This window comes from Gossypium hirsutum, chromosome A10, assembly GCF_007990345.1.
Source record: "Gossypium hirsutum isolate 1008001.06 chromosome A10, Gossypium_hirsutum_v2.1, whole genome shotgun sequence".
In the NCBI taxonomy this organism is placed as follows: domain Eukaryota; kingdom Viridiplantae; phylum Streptophyta; class Magnoliopsida; order Malvales; family Malvaceae; genus Gossypium; species Gossypium hirsutum.
The window spans coordinates 5,263,511-5,276,797 of NC_053433.1; the positions used below are offsets into that span (position 1 = coordinate 5,263,511).

At 32.9% G+C, this 13,287-nt stretch overlaps 1 long non-coding RNA gene across 1 annotated transcript; it reads right to left on the reverse strand.

Annotated features, from left to right (window-relative positions):
• Nucleotides 1-10,706: 10,706 nt before the first annotated feature.
• LOC121208587 (uncharacterized) lies at nucleotides 10,707-13,287 on the reverse strand. Its single transcript, XR_005903698.1, has 2 exons — nucleotides 13,182-13,287; nucleotides 10,707-11,044 (listed from the first exon to the last, which is right to left on the reverse strand). It is a non-coding gene; the product is annotated as an uncharacterized lncRNA (long non-coding RNA).

The window sequence follows — 13,287 nt, forward strand, 5'->3', positions numbered from 1 at the left end:
CGGATTAATGAAATTATAAACACAAACAAGTAATGAGGTAAGTTTGTGTAACCTGAATTGTATTTTAAATACTTGAAAAATGTAGTTATGTGATAAAAATATGATTTGAATGTTCAATTCATGATAAATGATGAAATATTGCTAATACTCAATATAAATTGAAAATAAATCCCGGTTGAATGAAAGGAAAATTCAATGGATCTTTGAAAAGGAATTGACGGTAAAAAGGATCTAGCCCGGACGGGTGATCCTATTCTGATATAGCCCTCCCATAGAATACGTGTAAAATAGATTTAGATCGGACGAGTAATCCGAATTAGGGTCTGAATTTAGCCTGGACTGGTAATTCAGACCAAGCTCATTAGAGTAATTGTTGTTGCAGGGGATTTAGCCTGGACTGGTAATCCCAACAATACTCTATGAGTTTATATTACAGGGGATTTAGCCTAGACTGGTACTCCCACTGTAAGGATGAGGTTCGCGGGAGTGTGCTCTCTGATATGAAATGTGTAAGACCATGGTTGAAAGATACCATGGCAACCTGATATGAAATGAATAAGACCATGGTTGAAAGATACCATGGCAACGTGATATGAAATGAATAAGACCATGGTTGAAAGATACCATGGCAACGTGACATGAAAAGAATAAGACTATGGTTGAAAGATACTATGGCAACATGACAGAAAATGAGTAAGACCATAGCTGAAAGACACTATGGCATCATGTCAAAGATAAATAAGACCGTGGATGGGAGACGCTTGACATCTATTGAACAATTGATATTCAGGTAATACGTATCAGATGACGAATGGTTATATGAAATGGTTGTGTGAAATGTTTACAAGAACTGGTCATATGGAAATATATGTACAAAATAGTTGCATTAAAATAATTATGAAGATAGATAAACGAAATAAGTTTAAGTACATGGAATATAATCTATGTTAAGTTTGATATAAATTATTACTGGAATAAATACACATAAAATATATAGAAATGATGGAGCATGAAATATTGATATATTGAAATGAATGATATATGCTTATGAAGAAACGGTAAGAGCATGATATGTTTCATGACATGTATATATATGATTATCTTTGATATGTTGATACAAGGAAATTATGTAAGTTGAGACTATTATTAAACTCAAGTGCGATATGTCGAGAAAATAAGTATATCAATGTTGAATTTAGATGAAATATGTGCAAGTATACTAACAATGATGTTGTTTGACGCTTAGACAAGTGCCAAGCTATTGATTGAATGGTAACATGTTTAATTATAATGAGCATTGAAATAGTAAGCACTTAGATGAAAATAAAATTTAAAATTTTGCGAAATTTTTGTTCTATTATCCTGATTTAATTTCGGTTGGTTTCTAATGTATTTTTAGGGCTTCGACGGCCCAATAGAGAGATGTTATGATTATTTTCAAAATATGAATAATAAATGACTCAGAATTATCTGAAAATGTTCAGTAAACTCCGGTAATGCCTCGTACCCTATTCCGGCAATGGATACAGGTAGGGGGTGTTACAGCTTCACAACCTTTTCTCACATATTTTCAAGCTAACATCGAAGATAGTACCGCTGGTGAACCATTCAGATCATTAGATTCAATCTGAATAATCTCGTTGTTCTGACATCTCAAATCAATGGTCTTTCTTTTGCAATTAACAACAGCATCGTGCAAAGTTAGCCAATCCATACCCCAAAATTATATCAAACTCATCGAAAGATAACAACATCAAATCGGCCGGAAACCATGAATCCCGAATCATCAACACGCAATTCTTACACACTTTGTCAACCAGAACACACCGACCCAGGGGGTTTGATACTCGAATCACAAACTCAGTAGACTCAACAGGCAAAGTCTTACTGGATACTAATGTTTTACACATATATGAATGAGTTGAACCAGGATCAATCAATGCAATAACACTAATATCATAAAGAGTGAAAGTACCGATAATAACATCTAGAGAAGAAGCCTCCTCGCGAGCTTGTATAGCATATGCTCTGGTAGGTGCACGAGCCTCATATGTGGCCGAATATATAAAAGTTAAATAAAATATCACATGTAACTTATAGTTCAAATTCAAAAAAACATCACATATGGACGAATATGCATATTTAAGATAACTTCACATATATCCGAGTATACAATTTCAATATAAGTTCACATGTAATCGAATACTAAAATTCAATATAACCTCACATGTAGCCGAATATACAAGTTCAATATAAGCTTACATGTACTTACCTATGTGGCCCAACATATACAAGGTAATTTATCTGAATTTCACTTGCTCAATATCCATAATAATTTGAACTCTTATAATCACAGACTTGTAAACAAATCACCTGTATAAAACCTGCTAGGCATAAGCCTGAATCACACACCGACACAAGGCTTGCTAGACCCAAGGTCTGATATTTATTCACCGGCAATAAGCCTGCTAGGCATAAAGCCCGATTAATGTCACCAGCACAAGGCTTGCTAGGTTCAAAGCCCGAATATCCCAATTATAGAATCATTCCACAACATTTCATATATCGAATAGTCCAATATTCCATGTAACACATACACACTTTCAATAGTTTTGAATCAGTTGAATAAAATTCAACCACATTAAATCTTTGATATATCACATTTGGCTAATACTAACAAATTATAAATTTTAAATCATCTTAATAGAAACAGTTTATATTCAAAATAAACCATGTTTAATTGCTTAAAGACTTACCTCGGATATCGACGGACGTTACAAATCGGCTATTCGACTATTTTTGTTTTTCCCCGATCTAAGTCTGATTTCCTTTGTTCTTGATCTACATAATTTCAAATTAACCTCATTTAAACACAATTTCACTCAATTAAATCCAACAACACATAAATGGGAAAATTACCATTTTACCACTGATATTTCATACTTTTACAAATTAGTCCTAATTGCACAAAACACAAAATACACCAAATCTCACAATAATGTAGTTGGGACAAATTTTCCATATAACCATACTAATCCATATATTTCTTCTATTTCACATTTTAATCTCTCAATTTATTATTTTTCAATTTAGTCCTAATAACTCAAAATCATCAAAAACTCTAATACAAAACATATTAATCTAAAACATATTTTTGATATTTCATCATCAAACATCACAAAACACAAATATTCATAAATAGCATAACACAAAATATCCACTGAAATCAAAAATTCGAGCATGGGTCGGGTAGTATTCGAAGCAACGATCTCAAAACGTAAAAATTATCAAAAACCGAAACAAAACATACCTTAATCTAGCCAAACTCTTGCCGAAACCTATCTTGGTGTTTTTATTTTCTTTCCTTGATATATTCGGCCAAACTAAGCATAAAATGACATTATTTTATGTTTTATTTTAACATATTATAACATTTAACCTAATTACCTAATTAACCTTTGTTAAAATGTTATAATATTATTTATTCCATGACCATTGCCGTCCATTAGCTTAGTAGTGGTCCAATTACAACATAAAAACTTCATATTAAAAAGACATTAATAATTCGGTCGTCACACATTAAACCATTAAGTTTTCATTTTACACGATTAAGCCCTTTTTTTTAATTAAGCACACAAACAATCAAATTTTCATACGAAACTTTCACACATGCTAATTCACATATAATAAACACGAAAAATAATATTTAAAAAATTTTATGACTCAAATTCGTGGTCTCGAAACTACCGTTCCGATTAGGGTCTAAATCAAACTGTTACAATTCACTCGCTTTTGAGCAGCAGTCTTTGAGCAGTTCGACAGCATCGATGCCACTCTTGACAGATTTGCCACCACCTCCACATCTCTCCTTCAGCACCATCGACCCACGAGGCATCTGATGATGAAGACCTTTGAGTTCTTTTATTTTACTATTATTTTTATTTTTATTCTTATTTAAATTTTATTTTGTCTCTTATCTATTTTTGAAGACTTATGTTTTCTATTTTGAACCATGTTTATCTTTATCATGTGATCCCTTAATTCTCTTCCACAGTGGTGTTAATTTTCTTATTAGTAACTCAGAATCATGCCTTTTATTTGGCTTTCTCCACAATTCTTGCTTTCGCTCTTCCAAGGATTTCATCCGAAAATTCAGGGCAGTTTCCCTTCTCTTCCTTTCTTTTGATATTATAATTCTATTGTTATTATATATCTTTGTACATTGAGGACAATGTATATCTTAAGTGTGGGGAGGTTATTTATGTGCTTATCAGAAAATCCCTGAATTTTTATCTTATTCTCAAATAATTTTCTCATATCATTATTAGAGTAAATTCTGATTAATTTATGATTTTTATTGATATGTTTTGAATTAGATCATAGGTAACTATACATTGATTGTTTAAACTCTAAAGACATTAGAGTTTTGAGAACTAAATTGCTAGGTTATTTCCCTGAATTGAGGTATTATCTTGAAGTTTCAAATTTACAAGATTGACATCAAATACCCATAATTTTTGTGAGATTTTGAGCCTTTTAGAGCATATATCTTTCTTGCTCACTGATTTTATTAGTTATGCATGTGTCAACATTAATTTGTTATTCTAGAACTTGCTTCGATTATGCATGTCGAGACCACACCTTTGATTTGATATACTAAAATGATAAAGGCACTTAGGTTTTAACCTATTTACCTTATAAAAAGTCTACCCATATAATTGACCCTTAGTGAAACCCTTCGGGCCTTAACTATTATTTCTTGATTTTCCCCTTAATATTAACCCACAACTTAACCCTTTTAGATTCATTAAGAATTTCTCCATTTTTATTGACTCCCTTTTTATCGAAATTTAATTTGATTAGTTACCTAATTATTTTCGTTCATTCCAGTTGCTGAATTATTTCTTATTATGTATTTTCCATTATTGTACTTGTTCTTATTCTTAATAAAAAAAACGTATATTCATTCAAATTACATATTGTTCTAAAAAAGCTTGGATAAGTTATCATATTGAGAGAAAAGCTCCCTTCATGAGTTTTGGTTAGTGTTAATTCTGGCACTTATTTGTAATTCAGTGATTAGCTTTGTTTTTCTAAGTTTGGTAATCTATTAAATTAATCTCGATTCTAACCCTCTTTTGCAGCCTTTATCCACACCTTTAACCCAAGTCCCATTACAACCTTATTAAAGACCTTTTGATTTGTATATCATTTCATTATAGTGGTGGAGATTTGATTTTCATGCAAGCCTATGGTAATAACTTTCCATGTTTGACTATTGAGTGTTTAATTATTGAACCCTAAACACCTTGAGTGATTTGAGTGAGGATGTCAACCTTGTCAATTTGGAATTAAAGGTTTTTACTTAGATAAAGGGGGATACCTATGATTTTATGATTGAATGCTCAATTTGGATTGTTTGAAACTTTAATGTTCTTATAGTTAAGCTCTTAACGTATGATTACTTATGGATTATTTCGAACATTATTAGTGAGAATTATAAGTTGAAAAGAACTTATTTTAATTGTGAGTTGAGTGTTTTGCTTGAGGACAAGCAAATGCTTAAGTGTGGGGATATTTGATAAACCGTAATATATACATATTTTTACCCCATGCTTGACATATTTATGGATGATTTTTCCTTGGTTTTATTGAATTCGATGCTCCTAATCCCTTAATTTCATGTTTTATACTCAGGAGAGCTTAGGATAGCGAAAAGAGCAAAAATGGGCCAAAAATGGACAAATTGGGCCTAAATCAGTGTTTCACACGGCCTAGGCACTTCCACACGAGTGATCCATACGCCCGTGTGTCATGACCATGTTGACATTAATCCAAGTTAGAATTGCGCACGGCCTGAGCTCCTTCACACGGGCATGGCATACGGCCGTGTCCCTATCGAGCCCAAGTCTAGTTCTACTCGAAAAAGGGCACTTTTGAGGGTTTTAAAGCATTCTAAAGCCTATATAAACACCCTAGAAGAGGATTAAAAGAAACACGCAAAGTAGAAGGCAGAAAATCTCAAGGACAGCCATCGGAATCAGCTCGGGAGGAGGATCTACATCAAGACTGAAGATTTCGATGCAATTTCCTAGAAGTTATTTGGGTTTCTTTATGTTTTGTTGTTTTCCAAATTTTGAGATGTTTTCCATTACTATTATGAACTAAACTCCCTAAATACCTAAGGGAGCTAAAACTTAAGATGGATCTTATTATTATTTGAGTTATATGATAAATACTTGTTCTTATTCTTAATTGTGAATTTAACCCTTGTTTTAATATTCCAGGATATTAATTCAGGTTTTTGATGTGCTTATTCGGTGGAACAGAAGTCCTTGTTTAAGAGTAGATCATTCATAATTAAGCAGAGTTGCATGCAATTCTAGAGATAGGACGACATAAATATGTCAGATTAGAGTCAAATCTAATAAGAGAATCCATGGATTGAGTTAATGCGACAATAGAGGTTTTAATTAGAAAGAGATTTCAATTAATCAACCTAGAGTCAGTTTTTTTTAGTCTTGAGAGAGATATTAACATAAATCAGGGATTTCTATGGATTAAGTCAAGTGAAAAAAGGTAATAAGTGAAGTCTAGGTGGATTCTTCCTTGGGTATTATCTTCTCTATCAGTTTTCCAAGAAGTATTTTTCAATTTTAATCTCTGTCGTAATCTTAGTTAATTAGATAATTAGTTTTAGATAAAAAATTCTCTTAATTTTTTAGCCTAGATAATAAAAAGATAGTAATTACTAGTACTTTTAGTCCTCATGGATACGATATTTTCGGTCTTACCATAACTAGACTACTGTTCGATAGGTACGCTTGCCTTAAGTCAAATTTTTAGTTAGTTTTACGGCCATCAAAGACAGATGCATCCAATGTCCATAGAGATGGTTGTGGATTTCAAGATTATACATCCACAATGGAGTGGGGCGGATGATGGAAGAACGTGTACCAACTGTGTAGCGGTGGTGGATTTAGTAACATCCACCCGTCCTGCTTCATTACCATCTCTATTTATCATTAACTGTCACCTATGTTTATTATGGTCAGACATGGTTTGATTTGGGTTTATTAGTATGGAGGAAAAGATAGAGCATGCTGGGGAAGATGAAGTACATTGTGGTAGGGAAGAAAAAGTAGGGAATGATGGGAAAGAAGTACACAACTTGGATTTAAAGATGTTGACTTAGTGTAGATCCATTCATTTTATTTATATTTTTTATCACATGTGGAATTTTGAAAAATTAGGTGGAAAAAACATAAATTCATGTCAACTTTGTGTTAGTGTTTTAACGGATTTTAATGATGGGTGACTAAAATATTTGATTTTGCATAATTTAGTGATCAAAATAAAACAAGTTAAAAGTTCAATAACTAAAATAGAATGTGATCACTACGTTTGTGATTATTTCTATACTTTACCATAAATATTATTTTTAATTAGATATATATTATTTTTTAATTAGTAGGGATCATTGATACGATATGAAAAATTCATAAAATAATTTCACACGCTTTGCTAGTAAAAGTTTTGCTTTCCAAATGTCCCATTAGCACATTTATTTTCCCCAATAATGTTTTAAAAGTGTGCAAAAATAGGTTGTGCCAAAAGGATTGGAGAGATGGAAATTGCAAGGTTAATTTTGGTAATAAATAGATGCTCAACCGGCTAAGGTTTTATTTTACAGATTAGATATTCTTCTATTAATATGTATTAGCCTTTCTTTATTAAGCCCTAAATTGACGTCGCGTGTCCAAAGCTCTTGAATCAAGTGACTTTAGACCAAACCAATCCAATTAGCTCTCAAAATCATCAAATAAACGGAAGTTTAGTTGTCCAAAAATTATACTCCACATTCTCAATTAGGGTTATAAACTAGTCAGAGTCAAGCTTGAGCTTGACTCTAAATTCAAAGTTCGATACTAAGTTTGAGCTCGATTAAATATTATTTTCTAAGCTTGATATTTAATTAACTCAAGTTCAATTAAGCTCGTTTATCATTTTTTGTATTTAAACTATAATTTTAGCTCAATTAAGCTTGTTTTTAATTAAGTTTTTTCAATATAATAAGGGTGAAAATATAATTTTATAATATAAAAATATTAAATACAAAGTTAAATTAGGTTCACAGGTGTAGGTATAATAGTTGCCCCACAATATAATGAGTGTAGGTATAAAGTGATCTTTTTTAAGATGTTGGCCATTTGCGATCCACGCTTCACTTTAGTGGGATTTGTCCTGATTGTTGCAAGGTGATTTGTGTTATTATTTGGCATTTGCCTTTGTAAGGTTTGTTTTCCTCAAGAACATAGGTATTTGGACTTAAAATTTTGGTATATTTTTTTTGTATTCTGAATTTTGAAAAATCTTGAATTGATGAAATAAATGTTGATTTAACAAGAGTGTGATTTCAAGTAGGATGTGCATTATAATTGGTAGTGTTTGGGCAGTAGGTCATGTGTTACCTCCCTATTGGACCCAAAGGGCAATTTTTCAAAGTTGTTCTATCATGTGCTTAAGGCGTTATTGCATGATCATGAAACTACTGGAGCACGTTTTTCGCACATTGGTTCTTTGTAAAAGGGTTGCTTATTTTGGATGTTCAAAATTGCACTATTTTTGTTCGTTTCATTTGCAAAGGCTTTTCATTTACAAAGGTGCTTGAAGCGTATTGTATGGCTCCTAGGCAACTTACAAGGCTATCTTGGTAGAACCTAGTGGCTTTCTTCTTATATTGCCATGTTCGCAAAGAGCTTTCTCTTTTAGTTATTTTTTAAAATCTGTTCAACTTGACTTTTGTAGACAAAAAAAAAAGATTGATGTATATAGGGTATGTTGTAATTCACGAAAATACAAAGTAAGAGAGGGTTGATTAACAAGCACATGCTCAATAAATTTATGAGCAATATTTGTCTCAATAAGGAGAAGTACATACTCATCTCCCATTGATTTGCGAGTTTCCTTTCCCTTAAGGTGGAATCTTTTAAGGAACATGATTTTTAATGTAATGCCTCCATGGAATAAGGATTTCACAGAAGGTAGTTCGAACAAGTGCATCAAGGCTTCCCTTTGGAGGTAGAGAGGCTAATGCATCAAGGCTTCCCTTTGGAGGTAGAGAGGCTAATCACGTTGAGGAATGTTTAGCTCCCCTTTTTGGAGGGTAAAAGTCTTAACGGCTATAAGGAAGAGGATTTGGAGACAGGGCTTACTAATGAAAAGCATGTGGCCCAATTATCTTGATAGCAATGATTTTCTCAAAAAAAAATTCTATCAAACTAGGAATGAGATGTTGGAATCTAGTGCCCTTGGTGTAGTATTTTTGCCTATATGTACTTGTATTTTTCAAACAAACTAGCTTAATAAAATATTCATCAATTTTATTTATATCTTTTGTATATTATCTTCAATGGTTTTTGTACGCAAAACAAATGAAAAGCAAATATTGATTCATTGATTATCTAACGTTTAACTAATAGTAAGTAATATTACGTGGTCGGATTGTAATACGAAAAGATGATTTATTAGTAGATGATCTAAACACGTCCTTAGCCTAATCGAGATTGAGCAAATAGACTGAAAGACTAATATATTGTCTATCAAGTCCAACTAAAGAGGTACACTGTCTTGGGTATTGGAGCAAATGACTACTAGAAGATAGAGACATAGATGTGACTTACTAGATTGACAATACATTGGAGAGGTGCTAAGTAGAATAGATCTTAAATCCATTTATGGATTTATTCACTTGTGATGTTCATAACGTGACATACCTTAATCCTGAGAGGATGATGGACTATTTATGTGTGACTTGTATACTTTTGTATAAATGAAAGCGTAAGTTCAAATAGATAATTAACCGAAAGTTGTGCGTTGGGTATACAACTTTTGCAATATGTAACATCATACCACAATAGTGAAATTCATATCCCAATAAGGGTAAATGATATCTTCTCATCAGTATTACATGATAAATGAAAAGTAAACATGGCCATGAGTCATTTGTTTTTGTGATAAATGATTTAATTACTAATTGATAGTAATTGACTTTTTTTTTAAGAAAGATGTAATGATTACCGTGAGATAAAATAAGATCATATTGGGATAACGTGTAACACCCCTTGCCCGCATCCGACGCCTGGATGGGGTTCGAGGTGCTACCTGACTTTTACTAACACTTCCGTACTAAACAGGGTCATGAAATCTCAAATAATTAAAAACTTTTCTTTTCACATGCAATCTGTCCTTTATGCGAGCTTACGAGGCCCAATACATACATTCGGGGTGGTTCGGGACCCAACCGAGAACTCATGAAAAACTTAGGAAATCTCTTGTATCAAGGCTCCACACGCCCGTGTAGGTATAGAACACACGCCCGGGTGCTAAGGACACGTCCGTGTCCCGAACCCATGTCCAAAACCTGGACAAATACAAGGCTATTTTCCAAGCCATTTTGTCACACTCACAACACATGCACGCATACTTATACAATAGCATACAACATGGCAAAATTAGGCACTTAAACCTTCCTAACATGACATGACCATGGTAATTTCACATGCAACCATTACAATAAGTTTTTCTTTCATCTTTACCATATTAATGTTATAGCTATCAACATGTCATCAAACCTCATGTCCATCACAAAGCATGCATAATCATATCCTCAAACCATTCATGAAGCATTATTAACTATTTACCAATCACTTAATCCTGCATTAGTTATTAGCTCATCAATGAATCTCAATTCAATCTCTAGGCATACATGTTGTAAGCCACATCACAAGAGATAATAACATACATGCATAAGAATAATCATATGAGACCATAATGATATTAGCCGACATAGGCCAATTTACATGACTAATACTACCTTAATAACAAGCCAATGCCTTTGGCTAAATCATAATATTACATACTCACATTAAAACCCTATACACGCCATAGACTAGAATCACTTGAGTTTACTTACGCCGATAGCGTTAACTCGACAGTGTGATAATATCTCTGACGGCCTCCAACCCGAGCTAACCTGGAAACTCTAGAAAACATGGGAAAGAATAGGGGGTAAGCTTTCACTTAGTAAGTTCATATGAAAACAATAAGCAACTCATTAACTTGTTTTATCAATGTTTACAACATATTCTCAAGTTCACTACAAGCTGTCTTTCTGAGTAACGGTCACTAAATTATTTATATCTGGAGCTACGAAACTCCAAATTAAGTTCAGTTAATTTTCCCTGAAACTAGACTTATTTTTCTTTCTTCCATAAAATTTCCAGAATTTTTGTTAAGCCAAATAGTACAGTTTATTCCTCAAAGTTACCCCTGATTCACTGTCTAACAGTTCCGACCCTTCTGTACTAAAGTTTGATTATCTCATAGTACAAGACTCGAATAATGTTCTCGTCTATTTCTCTTGAAACTAGACTCATATGTATAATTACTAATTTTTTTCTAGAATTTTTGGTTAGGCCAATTAGTACAGTTTATTAGTTAAAGTCTCCCCTGTTTCAGGGTATGACCACTCTAACCCCTGTGCACTACAAACCGAATTTCTCCCTGTAAAAAATTCCAACGACCATACCGTTTATTTCCTATAAAAATAGACTCAATAAGGAATCCATGAATATAAGTTATGACTCTTAATAATTTTTGTACAATTTTTGGTGAATTTCTAAAGTCAGAACAAGGGATCTCGAATTCATTCAGACCCTGTTTCACAAGAATTCAAATATCACAAAATATGGAATTCTTTTTCTTCCCCTGTTTCTTTCATGTGAAAATAGACTCATTAAGCTTTAATCCCATGTTTTATTCTGCCTCTAGCTCATTTTCCACTATTTTTAGTGTATTTTCAAAGTTACACTACTGCAGTAACTCAAATCTGTCAAGGCTAAATTACTCATTCATGATCATTGTTCACAAAATTAATACAACATCGTTTGTATAATCATCACCGAGACATTCGTATCACATTTTCATTTACCATCTTACCATATTGTTGTTATGTCGAGTTTTCAACCTGAGGGTTAAGTACATACCTGTTCAAAGTATCCATTTCACAACATTTACCAATACGTCCCTTTCATATCGAGTATTCCTCTATTTGAGTAGAATTTTACCCGTTGAACACATCGGAATATAATTCGGATATATGAAAAGTTTGCACATAAGTGCCACATATGTAGCCAAGCTACCATGTAACCCGCCCATAAGTGAACTCGGACTCAACTCAACGAGCTCAGATGCCTAGTTACATCTCACGAACTCGGACTCAACTCAACGAGTTCGAACATTCGCATCCATAAGTGAACTCGGACTCAACTCAACGAGTTCGGATGCTCAACCATCCTAGTGACATGTCACTTGTATCCTAATCTATTCCTAAGGTTCAAATGGGATTTTCCTCGAACACATATCCTTGCCATCTTCCGTAAAATACCGAAACCAATACTCGGTAGCACTTTATATTTAACAGATAATACACATAACTTGCATTTTATTCGAAAATAACCACAAAGCATATATTTCATGATAAAAATTAGCATATCATATATTTAACATCAATAACTTAAAAATAACAATTATGCTACATTATTTACACATGAACTTACCTCGATACCACAAAGGTGAAAAAAAAAGACGTAATTATCCCTTAATCGATTTCTTTCCGTTCTAGGTCCAAATCTCGATTTTCATCATCTAAAATATCACATTCAACTTATTAAAACAATGTACTGATCAAATTAGTCCATTGACACACTTGGGCAATTTTTTACAATTTTGCCCCTATATTTTGCCAAAATTACCAAATTACCCCTAGGCTCGTAAAATAATTTTTATCACATTTCTTTACTCCTTGATTCTAGATGAACCATTTTCATAACTATAGCAACTCATAATTTCAACTATTTCACACATTTACAACTCATTTTACAACTTAGCAATCTAGCCATTTTTAAGGTGTTTTCATGCAATTTCTTTCACAAAAGTTGTTTATTAGACAACTAGGACTCATAATCTTCCATAAAAACACAGCAAACAACACATTTACTCTCATGGCAAAACCCTAGACTCTTCATCATTTTGCAAAATAGTCCCCTCTTATGAAAGCTCATGCTTTAGGGGTTCCAAAAATGTAAAAATCATCAAGCAAAGACATTAAAATCACTTACAAGCAAGGGAAATATGTTGCTGAAATTTTCCAGCTTCAAAGCCCTTTCTTTGCTGCATATTTCGGTGAAGGAGAAGAGAAAAATGATAGCTTTTTCTTTTTGATTT